The sequence below is a fragment of the Acomys minous genome, assembly GCF_964271855.1.
Source record: "Acomys minous genome assembly, chromosome: 16".
NCBI classification, from domain to species: Eukaryota; Metazoa; Chordata; class Mammalia; order Rodentia; family Muridae; genus Acomys; species Acomys minous.
Genome location: NC_140498.1, coordinates 32539875 through 32565703, shown reverse-complemented (window position 1 = coordinate 32565703; position 25829 = coordinate 32539875). Strand labels below are relative to the sequence as shown.

General features: G+C 38.6%; 1 protein-coding gene across 1 annotated transcript in view; it reads right to left on the bottom strand.

Annotated features, from left to right (window-relative positions):
* TENM2 (teneurin transmembrane protein 2) overlaps nt 1–25432 on the bottom strand; it is a 1331021-nt gene extending 1305589 nt beyond the window's left edge. The window contains exon 1 of the mRNA XM_084761228.1: nt 25364–25432. The gene's annotated coding sequence lies outside the window, so the exon portion shown is untranslated. The remainder of the gene's footprint in view (nt 1–25363) is intronic.
* Nucleotides 25433–25829: the final 397 nt, after the last annotated feature.

The following is a 25829-nucleotide window of genomic DNA, read 5'->3' as shown; positions in this document are numbered from 1 at the left end:
ATTTCTTATGTAAAACTTTCCCAGAATTTCTGCACATGATATCCCTGTCTCTGTGAACTGTGTGGCCCTATTAGTGGCTTTCATATTGTTTTAAAAAGTGAATTTATCTTCATACCTGGCCGTGGAAAATGCATCACATCCCTGTTTTCCTGCAGACCAGCAGGGTGCCAGCCTTCTGGGCAGCTCACCTGCAGCTCATGAGGAGACCCTTCCGACTATGACAGCAATAATATTATTTTTTTTCTTTTTTCTTTCTTTTTCTTTTTTTCTTTTTTTGTTGTTGAAAGCTGTCCTTCAATCACATATATAATCTTGACCAGTAACCTTAAACTTGATAACATGAGACTTTGACTTTTTTCTAATGATGTCCTTTGTGTTTTCCATTTATTTACCATCGTCAGTACTATTAGGAATTGAACCCAGGGCCGTACTTATGCCAGGCAAGCGTAGTCCTGAGCTACAGGACCAGATGATGAAGGGGACAAGCATTTTCTTGTGTAGTCCAATTGTCTCCCTGTGCCTAAAACATTCATTGAGTGAGAGATCAATAAAAGATGAAAGGAGAAGGGAGGTACTTAAAACATCAGCGCTTTGTCAACTGATGGAGGGACTCATGGTCTGGGGATGTAACTGTGTGGTGGAGAAGGAGGCCATTTAAAAATTAAAAGCAATTACATTTTTAAAATGTGGAATCATTTCAGCTTCCTGGACTTACCTAAAGTCTTTTTGTCCCATCTTTCTGGGTTTGAATTCATGAAGAATTTTCATTAACAACATCTACTCAGACAAAGTATGTTGTCTCTATTTTAACTTGGTACATTTTCTTAGGTAAAAACATGAATATAGTCCCCAAATTTCATAGTTGCCTGAGCGTAACATGAAGCTCATATTTATGTCATCCATAGGGAATTTTTTTCTTGAAATCTCCACCTGTGACTATTTGGAGGCTCTCTGTCTGCAGTCACAAAGAGACAGAAATTTTATGTCTTAATATGCACAACCAGAAATGTTAACTGTCTGAATAGTTTAGCACCAGGACTACTGTAGTCTCAACTATAGGCTCCAGACTGAATTCACCTGGAAAGGTGTTTCATAAAAATCCTTCACAGTGCAGGAGAGGGAAGGCAGGTAGGCTGAGAAATAATCTCATCCTGAAACTGGGAATGAACATTTCTTTTTCCAGCCTAAGATAGAATTAGCAAACTGCTGGCTCACTGGTCAGCCCCAGAAGGAATTATATAGACTGCATTGGTGGCTGAATAGTGTTTTACATTTGAATTAATTGCCAATGTTTAGAAATCATTAGATTTCACTGCTTCCCTTGAAAAATCTGGCAACACGGCCAGTGTCCCCACATAGCAACCATCTGTTGGAGCTGAGTTGGGGCTGCTCTTACTTACAGGGACATGTGGTATCCAGCACCCCACTGTCACCACAAGTCCAGAGGCTTTACTCTTCAGTGAGGTTCAATGTCATCATCCCTATAGCTTCTTAGAACTGGGATATTTCATTGGCTTCCTGGACTAAGTATTTTTAGCAGGTATGCCTTGGGTACCAGCCAAGCAGAGTTATTATAGGTGCTTATTTTACATGCCATGGCCAAGGTTTCTGGTTCCCTTCTATGTTGTAACTTCACCTTCTCATCGTGGGACTACAAGCAGAGTGTCTACAAGCAGAAACAGCCTGGCATACCTGAGGTAGCCCAGGGAGTTGGAAGCTGCAGATATTTTCTAGGATACATGGGAATGACTGGACATCAGCCTTGCCTTAGGTATTCAGTTTTGCAATCCTAGTTATAGGGTTGAGTTTTCTTTCCTGAGCAGGTACGAAGAGACTAGCCTGGAAGATACCACCACCTAGAAGAAAACAATCCCTACCCCCTCTGCCTTCAACTTTCAACAATATTATAACTTCAGTTTGATTTTTCTATGAAGCAGTTTCTTACAGAAAAAATGCTAAGTGGCATATGAATGACTTCAAATCGAATTGGTTCTGTGCACAGGGAAAAACATGATTATTGGTAGAGAATATGAAACTACATAGACTTTGTATTTCCATCTTCCATTTCAGTGTGTCAGAGCAGGTAATTCATGAATTGACACACTTGATTATGTTTTAATTTAAAGTATTAGGCGCTCTCTATACATTATGGAAGGGACATCTCAGAGAGTCCTAAGAAACACAGCAGCTCCATCGCAGAAAATCTCAGCTTATTCACTACTGCTGCTGCTTTATTGGTCAGATACACTTTGGGTTAGTGGACCAGACTGTCCTATGCATGACAATATGTCTGCATCATCCGTGGTCTCTACTATCTAGATGGTAGAAACCAAACTCACTCATGACAATTAAAAAAAAAAAAAGAAAGAAAAAACAAATGTCTCCTAGAAGGAAATGGCGCTCAACTGAGAACCCATGGACTGGTATTTCCTAAAACGGCATAGAGCCATGTGATCAACCAGGTGCTACTCCATCCCCACATCCAATATCATGATGGATCATCAGAAATGTAGTGGTAACTTATTGTAATTTGCCTGCCACATACAGATCTAACCCTTCCTAACTTTCCTTGAACTGACCCTTTCATTGCCATTTTTTTCTTGGAAAAGGTTTTTTTAAATAATTTTGTTGCTCATTTATCTCGCCACAACCTTCTGCTTGGCAACCTAAATCTTTTCTTTACTTCCATATCTAGCCTGAAGGCTACATTGTGTATGTTTTCTCACTCCTCTGCAACAGGCCACCCTTTCCCCCACCTATCGTAAAAAGTGGTCTTAAAATCAACCTGCTGAACACCAGCTTCCTCCCCCAACAACTTCTGCCATGAGTTTTTAAAATGCATACATTTCTTTCATTTGTAAAAGAGCCCATGACAAAGAAAGATTTTTTAGATTTTCAGTATTTGTTTTCTTCCCTCTGAAAAGGGTGTATCACGCAAAGAGTAGATATTTACTGAGCAAATGTCTTACTTGAAAACCTGATTAATTTAAATAATTTCTTCAACAAATATTAGCTGAATGATTATTCCTGTGTTCTATCTATTGCTGTGGGTCATGTAACTCTATAGCATACACCCATGGATGTAGACAATAATGGTCTATCTATAAAGTCCATGCTGTTTATTTACAGGAGAATCTTCATGGAGATAAATTCAGAGATGTTAACTTTCAGTTTTTAATTCAAATTATATTCCATTATATAAAATTAGAACACAACACAGTATCTTGTCACCACATTTAATAATATATCAAAATTTAATTATAAATAAGTAATAGCTATGAATTTGTATTCCCATATTTTCAGTACTGGAGATGCTCTCTCTCTCTCTCTCTTTCTCTCTCTCTCTCTCTCTCTCTCTCTCTCTCTCTCAAACACACACACACACACACACACACACACACACACACACACACACACACACTCCACAAGTTTGAGGCATGTATTAAGGCCTTGTCTCAGAATTTCTTATTCATATGCTTTACAATTGTAAAGTGTTACTACATATATAATGAAAATACTAATTTAAAAAGTACCCACATTTGGCAAGTATTAAAGAGATATATGCTGGGACTTTCTCTGTATACCAGGATAGCCTTGAACTCACAGTGATCTGCTTGCCTCCTTCACCTAAGTGTTGGGATTAAAGGTGTACTCCACTATGCTTAGCCTGTTTTAATATTATTTTAAACATGACTGTGCTGTTCAATAAAGGAATAACTTGCCATTTTTGGCTTTTGATCACTTGATAAGTTGCCTACTTTGCATGGAAGTATGCTCTAAGACCTCACATAATACAAAAACAAAGATGAAATGTGTAGTGTCAAAAGTACATTAGAAAGCCTACCTGTGGAATACATGTGGTTAAATGTTAAAAACCAAATTCTGCCCATTTCTTTTTTCTCTTTGATGTGGCTATTAAAGTTTTCCAGTTATGTATGTGGATCACTCCGTCTGTGTTTCAGGATTGGCTTATATAAAAACCTCAAAGAATGATTCGTGTCTTTGCTTTTACATCTCACTGTGTTACAGACTGTGGAAAGCAGAGCAAAGGAGCTCCGCTAACCAGATGTAAGACAGAAAGCCCTGAGCCGTCCTCCCTGAGATCATTGCACTTCTTGGTCACAGACTGAAAGCACGAGCAGTGATCTGTTGCCTGGCAGTCCTGAGCTCCAATCAAAGCACCAGATCCCGGTGAGCAGCTGGCAGAGGCAGTAAGTGTACACAATATTTCTATGCTGTGCTGTCTCCATCTTTTTGCTAAGAGACTCGGAGATGGAGCCACCTTCTTGCATAGTGTGGCAGGAAAGACAGAACAAATTATGTTCCATAACAGCAACAACAAACAGCTTCACGAAAGAACTAATACATACCCATCTAGATCCTTAACCGGTGAGCGACTGACCAATGAAATGAACCTTCTACAAATATCTGTGACCACCAGGATACTTCAGTGACTCTGTTTATAGTGTAGGAAGAATGAGACTGCATTGAGAAATGAAAAAAATAATACCTACATTTCTAGGGAAGGAGGCATCCATCTTTTTCTATTTGTAAATGCTGACGAGTAGAGTTTAAGGAGGGCTAATGTCACCCATTCATCTTAATTAAAGAGTTAATTGCTCGTGTATCCTGATTCAGTTAGTGGAGCCTGGTGGATGGGAAGCCTTGCCTCTATGTATTTTATTGACCAATGTAATGACATCATCAGTAGTAAGTCTCAGGATTTATTCATGCTTCAGCTTATCCTCATAATGTTAATAGCCTTGGACATGATAAAACTTTCAAGAGGAAAGGCCTCCATATGCCTGGTACAGAATACAAAAAAGGACAGTGGGGAAAGCTGCTGAATGTCTCACTTGAGCTGTCCCTGAAGGATTCCTTTGAAGTCTGCAGTTGTGAAAATAGTTTTAAAAAGTATTGTTTGAATGCCAGTCTCTGGAAAGGGTTTGAGTGTAGAATCATGGGGCAGGATCTTACACCTCAACATTCAGTATTTGAATGTTCACAGCTCCCATCTAGTATTATTCATCTGTAGTTGAAGCCAGGACTCTGAGTACTACAGGAAGAGGGAGACTCAGACTTGGTATTTAAAAAAAAAAGATTATTATAAGGACACAATTTTCTGAGAATAATATTTTTGCTGAATTTTATTCTTTCAAGATAGTGTCTTATTCTATAGTCCAGGCTGACCTTAAACTAATTCTATATCTCAGGGTAGCCTTGGATTTGCTTGTAATCCTCTTGCTTCAGCCTCCCCAGTACACGTGCAACCTAGCCAGAAGAAATATATTTAAAATTCTCTCTCTCTCTCTCTCTCTCTCTCTCTCTCTCTCTCTCTCTCTCTCTCTCTGAGAAAACTCAAGACCAAATAATTTGTTCTTGAATTGGATGAAGAGGTTCTTAAACACAAGGGTTTTCAGCCATCAAAATATAATGATCCTCTGGTTCTCTAGTTTCCCCAGAAATAATGTGTTTAGATGAACTAAGAGGCTACAGTGGCTACATGACTAATTTTAGAGTAACACCCTTTCTTAATACATTTTTAAAATTGGGGGGAAAAAAGGCAAAAAATTCAAAGAACAGCAGGGGGAAAGTACTATCTGGAGGGCATGCAGAGCAAAGCACACGGCAATGATGTGCAGAGTTAATGGGCCTTTTTGTGTCTTTTCTCACACGCAGCTACAACAGTCCTAGTTAAAGTTAATTAAAGTTAGTGTCCTTTTTCTGCGAGGACAACTGGCTCAAGAATCCACCTCCAGTTCTGAGCTGCTGATTACAATTAAATGGCTCATTCTCAGCAAGGTAAGTACACTGAGGGTACATTAAGAAAAGGTACCAAAACAGAAGGTAAGAGGTGAAATTAAAGACACCCTGGAGAGTCTTGGGTATCATGGCGATCTCCTACAAAGCCAAGGAACCCAAAGTGGACTGTAATTTTTGGATACATCACACACACTGTCTCCATACAGTTTGCCCATATGTTCAATAATAGCAAACATCCTTCTTCTATGAAGTTATTGGGGAGGTAAGTTGGTAAATGTAACACATGAAGCCTGCCTTGCTTAGTGAAAGCTTTCTATAGACATGAACTACAGTTACAATTCTTTCTAAAAAACTTGTTCCCAGAGGCTCAAGTATAGAGATGTATGTCCCTAGCTAATGATACCATTTGGGAGAGTTTACAGATGCGTTAGGAGGTGACTCAGAGCTGGAGGAAGTAGATCATAAGGTTTGTCCTGGGAAGGGACATTGCCCCTGGTCTCTTCCTGTTCCCATTCTTTCCTCTCTACCATGAGGGAAATAAGCGGTTTCTCCACATTCTCCTGCACAGTGGTGTTCCTATTCACCAGCCTATGAAGGAACAAAAATGACTATGGACTGGAACCTCAGAAACCATGAACCATAAAATAAATAAATAAACCTTTGCCTCATTAAGCTGTTTCTCTTGGGTACTTGGCCAGAGTTCTGCAGAAGTACCTATTACACACTGTCATGGACACTTTAATGTCTACTCAGGAAGATGATTTCTAGGGTCATTAATACAGTTTAACTTTTGCTCTTTAAATTTTTTTAAATTTATTTTAAAAAATTATTCACCTTACATTTCAATTATAGCCCCCTCCCTCACTTCCTCCCAGCCCCACCCTCCCTCCCTCTTACTCCTCCTATCTATTCTCCTCCCCTGTCAACTGATCCCAGCCTATCAAGTCTCATCAGGACTGCCTACATCCTCTTCCTCTGTGGCCTGGTACAGCACCCTGCTAGGTGGAGTGATCAACAGAATTCACGGCAGGGACAGTCCCTGCTCCCCTTAATAGGGGACCTAATGGAGACTGAGCTACATATTGGCTACATCTGAGAGGGGGCCTAGCTCCTCTCTGTGCATCATTCTCCTCTGGCCCTCTTGGACCCAGATTTATGGGTTCCTGTCCCTTCTGGGACCTTCTATCACCCCATTCATCCATAGCACTCCCTGCACTCTACCCAAAGTGTGGCTGTGAGACTCAGTTTCTGCCTTGATCTCTTACTGGGTAGAGTTTTTCAGAGGACAACTCTGGTAGGTTCCCATCTTGTTCCCTCTCTTCAACTGCTTCCAGTATCTATTTTGTTTGCCCTTCTGAATAAGAATTACGTATCGTTTCTAGGGTCCACCTCATTACTTAGCTTCTTTAGGGCTGTATAATATAGGATCTTGTATAATATAGGATCAGTTTTTAATATAATCTGTTTTTCCATTGTTGGCAGTGCCTAGTGCCCACAGTGTCTGGGTAGAAGAACTGTAGTGACTACAGAGCAAGCAAGAGGTTGTGCTGCAGACTCTAAAACACCAGATTCTACGTTTCCTAGGTGAGAGGAGAGGCCGTGGGTGCCTGGAAGAAGAGGTTCCTGTCTCTGGCCATCCAGCTATTCTCATTGTCCAGGGGAAAGCTCCCTGGATCTGGGAGCAATTGGTTCTACATGCCCAGTTCCAGCCTCTGGACACTTGGTTATTCCCACCATCCCGAGGAAAGCTCCCAGGTTCCAGGGACAGGCAGCTCCTGCCTCTGGCCACCCAACTCCTAGGATCCAGGGGGTCCCAGATTCGAGCCCACAGCTCTACTCATCTCTCGGAGGAAATCTGCCAGACATTAGAATCATACAGGATCTTGTTCCAAGATGGCAGCATTCAGGAGAGACTACAGAGCTAGCAAGCAGCAGGGCTGCTGACACCAGGAGCATCTCAGATGAGAGGAGGGCACCTGGGCTCCTGAGGAGACCTGACGTTCCTCAGGATCACACAAGCTAGACCATCCCAATCCAATCTCCTGCCTGTCTGTCTACCTGGGACACACCCACCTGAGAACAGCAGGATATTCCCTGAGATCCAGCAGCCTGCCCACTACCATGCTCCTCCAGAAACATCCAGCCTCCTGCCCAGTGCTCTTCCCACACCACTGAGAAATCACATGGGTGCTGAAACAACCAGCCAATGCCAGAGACAACCAGATGGCTAAAGGCCAGCAAAAGAACACAACAAAAGCTAGTTGCATTCGGCACTTCCAGAACCCAGTTACCCCACTGCAATCAGTCCTGAATACCCTAACACAATTGAAACACACAAGAAAATGACCTTAAATCTATGCTTATGAAGATGATAGAGACTAGATACCTTAAAGAAACATGGAAAAGTACAATCAAACAGATAGAGTCCCTTAAAGAGGAAGTGAGGAAATGACTTAAAGAAATACAGGAAAATACAAACAGGTGAAGGATATAAATAAAATGGTTCAAGACCTGAAATTTAGAAGTAGAAACAAAAAAGAGAACAAACGGAAGAAATACTACAGAGGGAAATTTGGGGGAAGAAAACAGGAACTACAGAGTTAAGTATAATCAACAGAATGCGAGAGATGGAGAAAAGAACCTCCAATGTAGAATTTACAATTGAAGAAAATTTTACATCTGTCAAAGAAAATATTAAATCTAAGGAATTCCTAACACAAAACATCCAAGAAATAAAGGACACCATGAAAAGGCAAAAACCTAAAAATAATAGGAACAGAAGAAAGCAGATTCCCAGCTCCAAGGCTCGGTAAATGTTTTCCAAAAAATCATAGAAGAAAATTTATACAATCTAATGAAATAGATACTTAAAAACAAATGAGGCTTACAGAACACCAAATAGATTAGACCAGAAAAGAAAATCCTCTCATCATATAATAAGCAAAACAGTAAATATACAGAGCAAAGAAAAAAATATTAAAAGCTGCAAGGAAAAAAGGCCAAGTAACATATAAAAGCAAGCCTATCAGAATCACACCTGACTTCTCAACAAAGACTTTGAAGTCCAGAAAGGCCTGGACAAACATTTTGCAGACCTTAAGAGATCACAGATGTTAGTCCAGACTACTATATCCAGCCAAACATTCAATTACCATAGATGGAGAAAACAAGATATTCTATAATAAAACCAGATTTGACCAGTATCTATGCACAAAGCCATCCCTACAGAAGATACTACAAGGAAAACTCCAATCCAAGGAGGCTAACGACTCCTAGAAAAAGACAGAAAATAAGTAACTCTAAAAGAAGAAAAACACACAAACACACTACAATCACTAACATCAAAGTAGCAGGAATTAGCAACCATTGGACATTAATATATATCAACATCAAGGACTTAATTTCCAAATAAAAAGACACAGGCTAACAGAATGGACCTACAACAACAGGACCTATAACTCTGCTGCATTAAAAAAAAACATACTTTAGCAACAAAGATAGACATTACCTCAGAATAAAATATTGGAAAAAGAATTTCCAAGCAAATAGGCCCAAGAATCCAGCTGGAGTAGTCATTGTACTAGCTAATAAAACAGACTTTCAACCAAAATTGACTAAAAGAGATGAGGAAGAACCCTTCATACTCATCAAAGGAAAAATCGGCCAAGATGATGTCTCAATTCTGAACATCTATACCTCAAATACAAAGGCACCCACATTTGTAAAAGAAACATTATTAAACATTAAATCACACATTGATACCCACACATTAATAGTGGGAGACTTAACCACCCCACTCTCACCAAAGGACAGATCATCGAGACAGAAACTAAGCAGAGAGATAATAACACTACCAGATGTCACGAATCAAATAGTCCTAACAGATACTACATAACTTTTCACCCAAACACAAAAGAATATACATCGTTCTCAGCATCTGTTTTTCCATTGTATTCCTAGAGTGTTTATTGTTTATATTTATGTAAAAAATTACAAATGATACTATTGTTATTTATGTCTGAATATCCCCATATAATTAGGCAGTATTTTATTGACATTCAGAATTCTCTCTATGCCTATACCCATCTAATTCCCATCTCTATAACTTTGTGGCCTATGAAACTGGCCTAAAATTTTCAAGATTTGAATTTCTCCCCCACTAAATCCACTAAAAATAAGAAAAGCATGTGGAAGCTTTGCCTATCAAACTAATCAATAGTTGTATAAAACCTCAAATACTATCAACCACACAGTATAATATTGCTAGCTTTTTCTATTTTTCTTCCTCTAACTATGAGGAGGTGTGGTGATGCCAATAAAAGGAGAAAAGTATCCAGAAAGGAATATAACTGAATATTAATGGTGAAATGGGGTGAAATAATGAGTCTTTTATTCCTTCTTCCTCCTCGATCGGAGTCTCTGCATTGCTCATTTTTTTTTCTGCAGTGAACATGGTGGGCTATGTGATGAAAGCATGTCGGAAACCAAGTGTTCCAGTTCAGAGGAAGAGAAGCCCCTTTCCAGCTGTGGGTGATTAACTGAACGTTACTAGACAGGTGGGATTTCTCTGGGTGGAAATTGGGGGAGATTATTGCAGATGAAGAGGAAAAGGGCAACGTTTCTAAGGCAGAACACTGTCTGTGACAGGGAGAAAATGAGCAGGCCTGATGTGCTACACTTGGAGGTCTGTGGTGGGATAAAAGCTGAGGTTGAAGGATTGGGTAAGAGATGAAAGTACTGTATTCTTTAGTGAGTAAAGGGCCACCTAAGTGGGTGAGAAATGGGACTGGGGAGTCCCAAATTAAACAGTATTGTAAAGTAACATGCAAGTCCCCAATCCAGGACAAAATTAGCCAGGGAAAAATATTGAAATATCATGTAACCTGCTGCACAGGGGAGTTGTATCTTATAAGATATTGTAGACAAAATCTTGAATAATTGATTATTTAAATGAATTAATTTTTAAAACTACTGAACTGACTAAAGAAGGAATAACTGAAAGGCTATATAGAGATGTTCAAAAGTTTCTATCACACTTCATCTTCAAAGAGTCTCTAATGAGCCAAAGCATGGAATGGGAGTTAGGGGTGCAGATAGCTACTGCATATTTCCTGGCTTTGTAGCAAAGGATGCTAATATTAAGCCTTTCAAATTTCTATCCATGTTATTAGATATATTTACAATTCTGATAATCAACATTAGCTTAAATTATTATCGGAAGCTTACTGATATTAAAGAGGTGGAATCATAGGATGGCTATGGCACATTTCCAGTTGCAGGTCTAAAAGAGAATTGAGAGATGCCAATGTAATATCAGAGATTCACTGATATAGTTCAGCATCTAATATGTGATTGACAGATGGAATAGAGTAGGTCTCAGGGATTTGAGAGAAAAATGGAACCAATGACACACATCATAAAATTTAGTCAAAGCTTGCTTTGGCTGATAAACAGCCTGAAAGGACTGGAGATGTACTGACTTCTACACATTGAGGTAATGGCATATGTGTAAAGTAGCGGTCAGCTACAACAACCACAGCTCTTCATATTAAGAACAGGCCAGAGGAAAAACATTTTACATGTAGTTGGAAGTAGATAGAAGTCAAACATTCTCCAAGTTATAATGGAATTCGCATCCCACAAAGCCTTTACATATGAGCGTGGTCCCTTTTGCCATACTTAAAACTAGGTATTTTTTTTTTAATTGAAATCACTGAGGTGTTCATGACAACTATATTGAAAAGGATTAGTCAGAATCTCAATTATGATTTCTCTAACATCACGAAGATATAATTCATAAATATTTAGCGTTTAGTAAAGTTTTATTCTGCCGACATCTTCTTGACATATCTATCATGTTTCTTCTATAACTTCTTGTGTATCCTTCATATCAGTAAAGATACATATTGAATTTTTTGTATTTAATTAATTTATTCAGATTAGAACTTAATTGTTATCCCATCACTTGTATCCTCCCGCTCCTCCCTCCCCTAGGTCTATGACTGAGGGGGACCTCCCCCCACTATATGGTCATAGGCTATCAAGTCTCATCTTTGTAGCCTGCTTATTCTTTCTTTGAGTGCCACTAGGCCTCCCCACCAAGGGTAGGTTGTCAAATATGGGGCATTAGAGTTCATGTCAAAGTCAGTCCCTGCTCTCCACATAACTGTGGAGAATGTCCTGTCCATTGGCTAGATCAGAGTAGGAGTTCAATGTTTACTACTTGTATTGTCCTTGATTAGTAAAAAAAAGTTTGAAAAGACCCCCCTGGGTGGGCCTCGATCCATGCATCACAATGTTCTTCTTGTAGGTTTCTAGGACCCTCTGGATCTTTCTATTTCCCCATCTCCTATATTTCTCTTACCTAGAGTCCCAGGAGGATGTCCTTACATCTATTCCAGTCTCCTGGTAAGGAAAGAGTTTAATGAGACATGCCTTTTGGGCTAGTGCCCAATTATAAGTGAGTATATACCATGTGAGTCTTTCTGTTTCTGGGTTAACTCACCCAGTATGATCATTTCTAATTCCATCTGTTTGTCCTTAAATTTTGGGATTTCCTGAGAAACACTTAAAGAAATGCTCAATGTCTTTAGTCATCAGAGAAATGCAAATCAAAATGACTCTAAGATTCCATCTTATTTCCATCAGAATGGCTAAGATAAAAAATTCAAGTGACACCACATGCTGGTGAGGATGTGGAGAAAGAGGAACACTCCATTGCTGGTGGGAATGCAGACTTGCACAACCACTTTGGAAATCTATCTGGCACTTTCTCAGAAAACTGGGAATAATGCTTCCTTAAGACCCAGCTATTCCACCACTCCTTGAAATATACCCAAAATATGCTCCACCACACAACAAGGACATATGCTCTACCATGTTCTTAGCAGCCTTATTCATAATAGAACCTGGAAACAGCTTAAATGTCCCTCAGCTGAAGAATGGATATCCATTGAATTATAATACAGTAAAAAACACAGAAATGTTTTGAAAGTGAAGCTCTAAGGAAAGAACATGGCTAATTCTAGAAATAATTCAAAATTTAAAAGAAAAAAAATTGAGCATGTTGACATTTCATATACAAAAATAAAGCCAAGAGCTGCAAAGATGGCTCAGTGTTTAAGAGCACTAAACTGCTCTTCCACAGCACCAGGGTTCAAATCTAGGCATCTATATGACACCTTACAACTATTTGTAACTCTAGCACCAAGCCCTCCTTTGGACTCCACAGATACAAGGTATACATATTGTACGTGTATATGCATACTAAATACCCATAAACTAAATTTTAAAAAATTAAAATTAATATGAACCAGAAGCCACAAATGAGTAGTATTAGAGAAAGAATGTTTCTTTCTCAATAAATGTTCTTTCTCACTCAAGTTTCTATGTTCAAGTCTTAATGTCAGAACATACTGTTTTGGTAAAAAGGAGAGTTATGGGTATACTTAAGATGTGCTTGTAAGAATAGACCTAACTTCCATACATCTGGCTGTTCTCAGAAGGCTGAGGGTGTGGAAACCTTGATCCAGAAGCTGACTACTATAAACTAAGAAAAGAGGCCATTGGGGAAATCAGCCTTGACATCTGACCTTGTTCTTTAGGCTGCATGAAGTGAACTAATTAATTCTGTCAGCCATTCAATATATGGAGCTTTGTTGGGCAGCTATAAGAGATGAAGACAGATTACCATAAATCCTTTAAAGTTAGGATAAGACAGATACAAAGCATCTCCTTGGTCAATATTAGAAGGAGAAACTTGAGGCTAAATATAATCAGTTGATTTCAGGGTCACATGTGGGAATTGTGTAAATGCACACAATTTAAACTTACCGCTACCTAACTATACCCACTATTTTCAACCAGACTCCAGCTGTATCTTGGCCAATAAACAAAATATAAAATGAGAACGTACCTGCTTTCTCTACTAATTAAACTTTTCATTTAAAAACATTAATTCAAGTTAGAACAACTCAAGGTGATGCAACCATAGTGAACAGGATTTGTTATGGGTTCCCAAGGCCACATGGATATCAGTCAGTGAACATTGTCTTGTTCAGAAGTAGGCTTTCTTTTAGATTTTAGACATACAACTTTGGAAAAGCCAAATAGAAAGATGGCTTCTGACTCCATCCACTAACTAGTGAATATATGTAAGGAAGGAACTAGAACAGAGCATTTACACTGGTTTCAAAGATTTCTTTTTTTTTTTTTAATTATTTTTGGAGGGCTAGAAATATGGTTCAGTGAATAAAAGTAGTTATTGCGCTTGAAAAGGTGCTAATTTCAGTTCCTAGCACCCACATGCCTCACAAATGTCCGTTACTCCAGACTCATCGGATCTTTTGCTCTCTTCTGACATCTTCAGGCACCATGCATGCACACTGTGCATATACATACATACTGGCAAAACACTAAAACACATTAAAGAAGGTAGAAAGGTTTTTTAAAATTATTCTCGGTGGTGTGTGTATGTGTGAGTGTGTGTGTGTGTGTGTGTGTGTGCGGGTGTATGTGTGTGTATGTGTGTATGTGTATGTGTGTGTGTGTGTGCACTACATCCATGTGAGGCTTTGTTTGTATATATGTGTGTGTGTGTGTGTGCATGCCATACTGTGCACATAGAAGTGGGAGGAAAATCTTGAGTGTAAGTCTTTGTTTGAGATGGGGTCTCATTGTTTTTCCTCGGCATAACTTACACTAGTCTAGGATATTCCTGGTCCAGCCTCCCCTCTTCCTGTAAAAATGCTGGTATTATAAACCCAGGTATCACAGTGTCTGACTTTTATATCAGTTCTGAGGACTTGAACTCATGTCCTCCTGCTTACAAGAAAAGAACTTTTAAAAAGCACTGAACAACCTCTCTAGCTTGTTAGCAAAGATACCTAATAGTGTCATGTAAAATGTGCTAAGAAACTAATATTGCAAGCCAAGTGGGACTAAGGAAAGGTAAAAGACAGGCTGCTGAGGAGTATCACAATATAAGGCCTCAGTAATAAGAAGGAAAGTAAGTGACAGAGAAGATGTTCAAGGGACTCCACAGCCCCAAAAGGAAGATGTTAATCTCCTGATAAACATAACAAGCATGGAGAAAAAGCAACTGAAATCTCATTCCATAGAACTGAAATGATTCAGTTGGGAGAAATAAATTTTTTTTAAAGATTCAAAAGAGAAAGGACCAGAGAAATAAAGTAGAAGACAATCCAATACAAAAATAAATGACAAAACAGCCAGAGAAATATCGTATTGACAAGAAAGATTGATTCTCCACTTCAGAACAAGAGTCAGAGTGAGGAGTGATAGTGAACGTTGCGGGTGGGAGTAGGGTTTTTGTTTCCAAACAACAGCGGCTTGGGGGCAGGGCAAAAGCAATTAAGGAAAATAATCAAATGAAAATCAATGGGAAAATGAGCATTATTAGCCTCTAGAGTCCTTATGGGTGACTAGGGGGAAACGCCGTCACAATTAGGATCTGAGTTGGCTGGAAATACATGAAGAGACGCATTATCTCTTAGAAAAGTCAACTGTGTAACCAGCAAATACAGGTGTTTAGAACTGTCACTTAACTTGCCGACTGAAGGTCATCAATAGTCAGTAAATGGCCCCTTGCCAAACAACATGGCAGAGGTACTATAATTAGCACATCACTGCTTTGAAAAACTCAGTTCAGAACTCAGGCTCACCTGCTTCTAGGTACTGCTGAGGCTGCCTGAGGGCATTCACCTTTACCTTTCCTTTTTTCCGACATGAGTAGCCATTGGGTTGCTGATGTCACAGTTTTACGCACAATTTTCTCACAGGGGTGGAGCCTTCCTGCTGCTTTGGGAAAACCACGTGTTCAGAATGGGACTAAGCTGTATTGAGACAGGGGCTCTAGTATGTAACATCTATGTAGGGGCTCTAGTATGTAACATCTATGTAACCTAGAGGAAATGCCCAATACCTTTGGAACACATGTTTCTTTATCTAAGAAGAATAATATATGTCTTATAGATGTGGTGTAAAGTTTGAAATATAACACTCTAGGCATTCATTATTATGAATTCTTCATCACGATTCAAAGTCATTATCTGTCACACAGTAGATCTTCATTAAAGATGATTCTCTTTATATTAATTTCTAACACTATGATCCTATCATGGCTATAGCTGTATGGTAGCTGGCCATGTTGGAGTAGGCCATATTTGTGTAAGACTTAAGGCCAGTTTCATGACTTTTAATAAATATTTCAGGCCTTCCTATGTAATTTTGTATAAATCCCCCTTTTTTGTTATATTTTCTGTTTAACAGGAGTTGCTGAAACAGTCAGAGAAAGATTCTGTTGATGGCAAGAAAACCATTATTTATACAAAAAATAAGGAGCACAATGTTTCTGATATCAATGAAACTACGCTTCCAATCTTACCCTTGTGAGCATTCATTCACCCATCAACCTGCAATATGTTCTAGTGATGGTGCCACTCACCTGGTCTCACGGAGATCACGCTCAGTTCAATATCTTCCAACACAGCTTTTACCTTAATGATAGATACTCTATGTACCTGTCGAGCTTCAAACTGTACCCCAAACTGCAGATAACTGCAACATACAACTGCTAATCTAAGTAAGCAAGAGCAGACATCGTAAAATTAGCACACTCAAAACTTAACTTCAGAATCTATGCCCCAAATATACCAGGTCTCTTTCAGTGACCAGGTAATAAAAGTTTCATTCTCTTTAACTGCTTTGTCTAAACCCCTCAGGTTCTCCTCTTACTGGCTTGCTTCTCACGGTTTGCTAAACTGTATGTTTTCCAGAATTATAGTGCTTTCTAAACATTATCTGGTTTCCATTCTTGGTCTCTACTCATTCAGCCATGTGAACATCTAGGAAGATTTAAATAAAGTCATATTTTTTTCCTATTCAAAATCACTCATTTCTCAACCTTCTAACTGAAAGAGTCATGGCCATAGGTTAGCCTACAGGAATCTAGAGTTGTTTTCTTCTTTTTCTCACTTCTTTTCTGGTCTGATATCTCACCTGTGATGCTTACTTTGTCAACCTGACACAAACCACAAGCACTTACTAGGAGGGTGCAGAGGAACTGCCACCACAATGTGGGTATCTCTGCAGAGCATTTTCTTGATTAATAATAAATTGGGGATGGTCAGGTTATTGGGGATGGCAATACTCATGGGCTGGTGATGATGGGTTTTTACAAGAAAGCAAACTGAGCAACCATGAGAAACAAGGCAGTAAACAGAATCCCTTCCTGGTCTCTGTTTCAGTTCCTGCCTCTAGGCTCCTGCCTGTGCTTCTGACCTGGCTCCCCTCCATGATGGAATGGGACATGTATGCTGAACCCTTACCTCACCAAATAGGCTTTAACAAATGTTGTATCTCAGCACAAGAAAGCAAAGTGAGACAACATCTTGCTGGGTCATGCATGCTCTCTCCAGTTTTACTAAGAACCTTACTATTCACAACATGCCAGGCTCATTTTCTCCTCCTACCTATAAACTCATTTGTTCTGCCTACAATAGTCTTCTCTTTAATATATGTCATTAATTCCACCAGTGTCATTTCAGGTTTATGCCCAAATGTCAACATCTCAGTGAAAACTTCTCTCCCCAACCCCTCCCTGCTCCCTTATTTTCTGTAATGCCCTTCCCATCTAACATTATGTAGGTTTTGACATCATCTTTATACTTTTCCTTTTGCCTCTGTCCACTAGAATGTCAGCTCTAGTCTAAAGACAGAAGAGTTGTTTATATTTGTTAATTATTTCATTAGCATTTGGCATGTTTGGCTATGGATAAATATTTGTTGAATACATCTTATGAATATATTGGGCACTGGGGAGATTATATTGAATATGATAAACAAGTTTCTCATCCTCAAAGAGCTTATATTCAGTGGAGAAGAAAGCATTAAACAAGTATTGTGTTGTAGAGATAATGGTCTTCAACTCTGATGAGAAAAGAAGGCTGCCTGATATGAAGTGAATTGGCAAGTCACAGCAACTTCCTGAATGTCAGTTTCCTCATCTGGAAACAAGCTAACTAATCCTTCTGAAATATGGCTATCAGGATTCGATGTGATGAAGATCAGAACACAATGGACAGGAGAACTGGCATACAGAACACACACAAAATAGTACGTTCACTTGTTCACTTCCTTTGTTCACTAGAATGTTTGATGCTTGTTCTGACGTCATCGCCTCATCTTACCTCTGTAGTTTTACACTTTTCATTGTGGAGAGGTGAATACTGAACAAGAGTCCTATTATCTGCTACATGTCTAAGTAAGCAATGGGTTGTTATGGAACCCTTTGAAGAACTTCTACTAATGCAGTCTATCTAATTATCTGATTAATGAAAAGCAACCCAAATTAGCATACAATGGTCAAATAGTTTCCAATGTGACAATCTCCATGGACATGAGTAAAAGGACCTTGCTAGAATCTCCTGGCCTCTTTAGGATACCCATTAAAGGTTGCTTTGTAAAGGTTCTCCCAGAGACTCTTAGTGAAAGCCAGTAAGGAGCTAATATTCAGAAACTGTATGAGGTTTGCACTTGTGTGCAAATACAGGTACTCCGGCTTAGGTGTGGTGACTGCAGATACAAGAACTGGTCACAGTTTTGGTTTTGTATTGTTTGTTAATTTGTTTTGTTTTGTTTTCATTTACCATACATATATCATTATAAAAGAGTAGAGCTAAGCTATCTTTGAAGGCTGGTGAAATGAGCATTCAGTGCATACAAAATAATTCATGTGTACTCTGCAGACATGTCTTGTATATGCTCCTCAGAGAAAGGAGCTACTCACAGTTAACTATGAAGACTTTGCTCTATTGATAGGCTCACAATGTCAATATGTTATAGACAATTCTGTAATTGAGGCTTTGCTCTCAGATGGCTTTGCGTTTTGCAGAGTTGACAATTAACGCTAAGTAGGACATTTGGTAATACGAAGAAACACATAAGCTAAATCTCTCTATTATCACTAGATTAATAAATGTAATCACAAAGTTGAAAATATATGATAATATCTTCACCAAACTAACTTATTTTATATGTGTGTATTCATATAGTAGTGCAGGCACACTGTAGTCATTGCTTATTATATATTGCTTATTTCTTTTAAAAAAGCATAAATTCAAAACTTTCCCAAGTCTATGACCATGTGCTTGAAATCATTCATGATAAGAAGCTTAAAAATGCACCATGCCATGAGTTCCCATGGAAACGTTTGAGGAAAAAAAATATAACAGACATAAATTACTGCTCCCCTCAAATTCTTCTTTACTAACCTTCTTCTAGAGTTAACCTTTACCCTTAAGAATACATCACAGACTGGTTCTGTTTCCTAAATATGGTTACATTAATTTTATATCAAATTTCAAATGAGATATGGAGTGTTTTTGTGAAGGTGCAATAAATTGAGAAAAGGAAACATCTGTCCTCCAGGAAGTTGATCAACTAGTGCATCACAAAGTATAATTCATACCAGGTAAGTTTAAAAACCATAAGGAATATGCATGATTATGAAGGATAAAAGATGAAAATAGAGTCAAACTTTACTGAGCATATGTTCAACATATTGATGCATCATAATTAGGGGAGGTTTTTTTCATCATTACATTTTTAAATATCCTATGAACTATATCATTATATGGAAGTCATAGATTCAAGCATAGATCACTAATGATATACTCAAGTGTAAGACCCTTAGGAACTGATAGAAGCTAGAAAAGCAGGGTCCTGGTCAAAACGAGACTCCTGAAAGACCATGAAATCTTACGCTGTCTCCTCACAGGTTTGACAGGTGACAGAAGCATTGAAGAATATTCTATAAAGCAGTGAGATGGCTTAGATGATAAAGGTGGTTGCCACCAAGCTTGAAGACCTAAGATTGATCATGGAACTCACATGGTAGAAAAAGAGAACTGACCCTCATAAGTTGTTCTCTCCTCTTTCTAACTGAATGGTAGCACAATTAAGTATAATAATAATAATATTCTGCCAAGCAATAAACTCTTGATGCCTCCTTTGACCCCTAGAAGCTGGTACTGCTTTGCTAATGCTTCATGTTCAGATCAATGAGCCTAATTCATAGTAAAATTTCTTTCTTCACTATAGCTAAATTGATATTAAGGGTTATTGTCTTCTGCAAAAAGTATTATGAGGAAAAACCCCATTAAGGTGAGGAAAATAACAACAGAACTTGCACTCCAGAAAAAGCACTAATTTATTTGTGGCTGTGGGACAATGAGTTATTTGGTCCTTCTTCACAAATGAGATAACTGTCATATCCCATCATATCCTACTACCATGAAATATATATAGCAGCATTTGGTGAAATATGAAATTCTAAAAATATACTGAAATGCTAGACTCTTCTTAATGGTTTATTATGATAGGTGTTCTTGGTTTTGAAATATCTTCTTTCATGGAAGACAAATGGGGGCGACATTATTTTAGAAAGTCCACATCTTTTAAAAAGATGGATTAAAACCTCTTTGAGACAGCTGTGCTGTTTCATCAGAAGAACAACATTTTCTTCCTAAATAGTCCTTCAGGGTATCACAGAGGAGAATTGGGGACATGTTAGGTTCTATTCAAACTTGAAGCCCAGAGAAATGCTACACAGATCTCAGAATGTCTGTATCTGAATCTCTACTTATGGCAAAATAAGCATGTGAATACTGACAAGGAAGATAATTAGACTAAAAGCCACGAGGCTACATTTCCTCTTCTAGAAGTTTCTGTAGTACTATTTTGTTTGGCTAAGACCCCATCCTTAGAGTCACAGAAATCTGAATTTGCATACTATCTCTGTCCCCATGAAGCATGCAACCTTGGGCAGATTCACTAAAGTCTTACAGCATCAATCTCTCTGGGAAATGAAAATATTAATTTGTACTTCTTTCATTCAGGATGAAATAAGTTAATGCAAAGAATGGGTGTATCACACTGACTGTGGTGTGAGAGGTTAGCAAGCCTGCTCTCTGGGGACCCCTGCAGCTTAGGTGACAAGTCTGTGTACTTTAATATTAGAATCTCAAGATCTCTTCTGCTTTCCATGTAAACGTAAGAGATCAACGATGTCTCTGAAGGTTAGGTGACAAATCTCAAAAGTAGAGATGATATAAGTGTCCACTGTTAAAGCTGGGAAGGTCAAAGTGCTTCTAGTACAGACCTGGGCACATAATTATAACAGGAACTAACAATGAAAGGCACAGGTGATAATACAATCAATATATGCTTAATATAATAGTAACCACTTCCAAGCATTTTTTTTCTATTTGAAAGGTCTTCCCATTTTGTTCCTTGTCTATTTTCATATCTCTGAAATGCCTCAGGGGGAAGGACCTAAATATATAACAGACACACAAGGGCACTGTGGAACATGGCCACTGCACCTGTCATCGTGTCAGTCATGATCACTTTCCTCTGCTCAAATGTGCACACCTGGGGAAGGTTGAAAACTCGGGCTTCTACATTTTCCTCTATTACGGTTGGGTAGGAAACATCTGGCCAATTAATTTTTAGTAGTCTAGGAGGCTGGATCACCAATTAGAGTATTCAAGGGTTCTTATTTTCATTACCTGGTGCTGATGTACACTAGACTGAGTTAGCTGCTTCAAATGAAAGTTTGCATTGCTAACATTCTACAGAGGCACATAAAGAAAGGACCACAGATCATACAAGGCAGAACTGTAATCAGACACAACATTCTCTTCCAATTTCTCTTATCTATTTCCAAAGTCACAACATGCAAGTTCTAAGTTATTGACAGAAATATTATGCCCATGACCCCAATGCATTCCCACCAGAATATGTCAGGACAAACCATGCAGACAGGTAAGAGTTTCTTTTTCAAAATATCCTTAGTTATTCTGTTTCTTAATAAAAATGAAATGCAGACTTTGGGGGGAGGGGGGAAGTATTAGAAACCTGTAAAATTTAAACCCAATAGCACAGTTTACTCTTACATAACAAAAGGTCCCTTGTTATTATAACTAAAATTATTTTATATCGCCATAATGTTAACCAAGAATCTCAGTTTGGGCCCATCAATAAAGCAAAAATATAGAAGGGGGGATGTTTGTGTTGCTTGTTCTTCTTCCAGGACTCTGTGTTCTATGTAACTACCATTTGTCTAATAAATACAAGTCTCTGACAGTTCCACAGTGAACTCAGCAGGATACAGGTTATTATTTAAGGCTTTTAAAAGAATAAATATAAAAAAAACCTGAAACAGCATCTCAAAGGGTGAAAGTGTAACCATTTTTTATGGGTACTAGTTGAGGGAAATCAATGGAGACCTTCTTTCTTGGGACTTCAGGCTTCTCATCTTCCTAATGGAGAATACGTCCCACAGCAAGGGTCTGCTGTGGTGTGGAGTTTCAACATGCCGTCCAACCCTTATGCCATCCAACAGACTAACTCATGGAAAAGAGTATTGGAAGATAATTGGATAGCTGTAATGTTGCACCAATATGTACATCCATATATATGGATAGGTTATAAATTACAAGTGTGTGCCCCCACGAATTTGTAGAATAAAGCAAAGTTGAGCCAACAGCTCCAACATTTTTCATTATGAATTTTCCCCTACTGTGGACAAAACTGATAGAACTGAAATGGCTCACCTCCTTGGCTGTTGGGTAGACATACAAAACGAGCTGTGCTGATCAAAGCCTGCAACTTTGATCTAAGCACAGTAGATAGAGAATGGCAGTGTAAGTATCACTCTAACTGATCGTGCCCCAGAAACTCATTCTATGTCAAGGAAGCTTCTTTTGGCAGTGGGGCAGACAATCTTCCAGAGAAGAACAAGCAGTCAAATTTCAGAGAATAATAAACTGAGGAGTGCATATGGGTCATCTCCATTACATCTTCTGCAGTTGAGGCTCAACGAAGACCATGAAGAGCCAAAGGACTAGAATAAATGCTGCAAAACAGCATCTTCTGGACATATCAGGATGTTGCATTATGAACTGCCTACAGCTATAGCTGTCTGCACAAGACCTTCATGAAACTACAGCAGTCACCTTCCATCATAGATGTCGGAAAACTCAAGAGACCCACTCATGGCTGAAGAGATACTGGCAATCAATAGTTGCTAAAGGTCAGACAGTAAGTTTACTTCAGGGATGAGGGCCATGCCCTAGTTGTTACTCATAATTCCCTGTGCATTTGACAACACTAATTGGACCCAAAATAATATACTTTGTATAGAAAATTACATGTAGTAGAAGATGTAACTTTGAGTGGAGATATTGAGGGAACATAGGAAGAGTTGGAGGTGGCTAGGAGATAGTAGATGTTACAAAACTGCATTATACTCAAGCATGAAATGCAAAAGAAGAAGAGGAAGAGAAGAAAAAAGAGAAAGAAGGGGGGAAGGGGAACAGCTAAGATTTGAGTCAATGGGGCAGCAGATTCTATAAGGACCTCTGCTGCTTTCTGCTACCTCTGTCAGAGCTTTTCTACTTCTGGTCCAGTGGTGAGGGTTAGTCATTCAGTTTTTCATTTGCTCTTGTAAGACTATCCTTTCAGACTCCGTTTATTCCTGTTTTCCTACTTACATTACTCAGTTTATCTATTGCATAGACCAGAATGTTCTGATCCTTTTGGCATATAGATGTGCTTGCTTCCAAGAAATTTCTATTTTACAAAAATGTAGACATCAATATGAGCTTTCCTACTCCTATCAGAAACAAAGACATATACTTTTAAATTTTAGAGACATGTTAAGCATCATCACTCATTGGAACTAATAAGATAATCCTTTAGTGTCCATGTGTGTGTGGGCTTTTTGTTATTTCTGTTGTTGTTGATGTGCAGCCTTAGACCATGGTGATCTGATAGGATACAAGGTATTATTTCAATCTTCTTGTATCTGTTGAGGCTTGCTTTGTGACTTACTATATCATCAATATTAGAGAAAGTTCCATGGGGTGAAGGTATAATCCTTTGCATTTGGGTGAAAAGTTCTGTAAATATCTGTTAGATTCATTTGATTTCTGACCTTGGTTAATGAAGTTATTTCCCGGCTTAGTTTCTATTTCAAAGACTTATCCTTCAGTGAAAGTAGGGTGTTGAAGTCTCCCACTATTAATGTGTGTGGATTGATGAGTGGTTTAACCTTTGTTAATAGTTCTTTCACAAATGTGGGTGCCCTTGTATTAGGAGCATAGATGTTCAAAATTGTGATGTCCTCTTGCTTGACTTTACCTTTGATGAGTGTGAAGTGTCCTTCCTTGTCTCTTTTGATTAATTTTGGTTGAAAATCTATTTTATTAGATATTAGAATGGCTACACCAGCTTGCTTCTTGTGACCATTTGCTTGGAATATTTTCCCCCAACCTTTTACTCTGAGGTAATGCCTGTCCTTGTGGGTGAGATGTGTTTCTTGAATGCAGAAGAATGTTGGGTCATGTTTATGCATCCACTCAGTTAGTCTGTGTCAATTTATTGGAGAATTGAGACCACTGATGTTGAGAGATATTAATGGCCAGTGATTGTTAAGTCTCTTCATTTTTGCTGTTTTTTAGTTGAGAGTTTGTGAGGTTGTGATTTTGCGATGGTACAGTTATCTATTTCCTATGTAATTTTGATTGTAACTTGACACTTTGGGGTGGAGTTTTCCTTCTAGTAACTTCTGTAAAGCTAGATTTGTAGATAGGTACTGTTGAGTGAAGAATGGGGACTGACTTTCACATGAACTCTGGTGCCCGATATTTGACCAAGGCCCCTAGAAAGAGATGCCTGGTGGCACTCAGAGGAAGGATAACAGGCTATCAAGAAGAGTCTTGACTCCCTGTGAGCATATATAGGGGGAGGAGGTCTTCCTCAGTCACAGTCATAGGGAAGAGGAGTAGGGGGAAAGGGAGGGAGGAATGAGAGGATACAATGGGTGAGATGTAATATGAATAAATTAATAAGATATTTTTAAAATACATAAAAAATAAAAATAAAAAGATACTCCTTTAACAGAAATGAAAGTTATATTAATTTGTGTTTTATTTCATTCTTTTTTACAAAATAAAATCTTTTTAAAGATTAACTTTACGGATTTTTAAACATTAATTTTTTTAGCTGCTGGACAGAACCTGACTATATGCAAATAGGTTCGTTTCTCTATTTGGATGTCAGCAGCAATATTTTTCCAAGTTTTTAAATTATCCACATAGCATGTTAAATTATAGTGCCTCTCTTTCTTCTCTGACAGATTCCAACCTTTTGATTCTCTGCTTTCTTTCTTTGCTACAGTAAATTGATCCTTTAAAACACCCAGGTGCAAATGAATTAATGGTCTTCTATTGTGAGGGAGAATGATGGAGTTCCTCCCCCTCCTTCTCCACACTGAGGTCCTTTCCCCTTATGAGAAACCACATATCAATTAAACTCACCTGCTAATTAAAAGCTTGTTTGGAAAAAAAATCCTTGCTAGTTAGAAGCAAAGGAAAGTGTAAAGGTGTCTAAAAATAGAGGCTTTGAATGTCAATTACTTCCTTCCTCCTCAGTTCCTGGTTCCTTGGGTTGAACCGAACTCTGGAGAAGTGATAGGGGAGGAAAAGTAAAGGGAGGCGGGATCTACCATGCTCACCTTTGGTTCACTGTGACTCCATCTATTGGCTTAGCAACTTGAACAGTAGAATCGGGATACACAGGTTTTATCCAGAAGACAAAAGCGCCATCCCCTGCTTCTCACACAGCCACCAAGATTTCCTAAGTAAGGACAGAGAACACAGTCATCCCATGTTTTCTGTCAATCCACCCTGAAGTTTTTTGGAGCTACATAATCGGCAGAATTAAAGCGGATGTGAAAATGCCCTGTTCTTGGCTTTCAAGATGACACTGTATAATGTCAAACCCTCTTTGCCTGAGAAGGGGGCCCTTTGGTAGATTCAAACTGATGCTACTCTAAGTTCTTTTGCTTTTCTACAACAGACCGCAAGGCTACACTGTTTTAAAGTAACAAAGCGTCACAGATACAAAACAAAATGAATCAGGAAAATAGAAATAAAGAGACTGGAAAAATCCTAAAATATAAAAGGAGCTCATAACATACG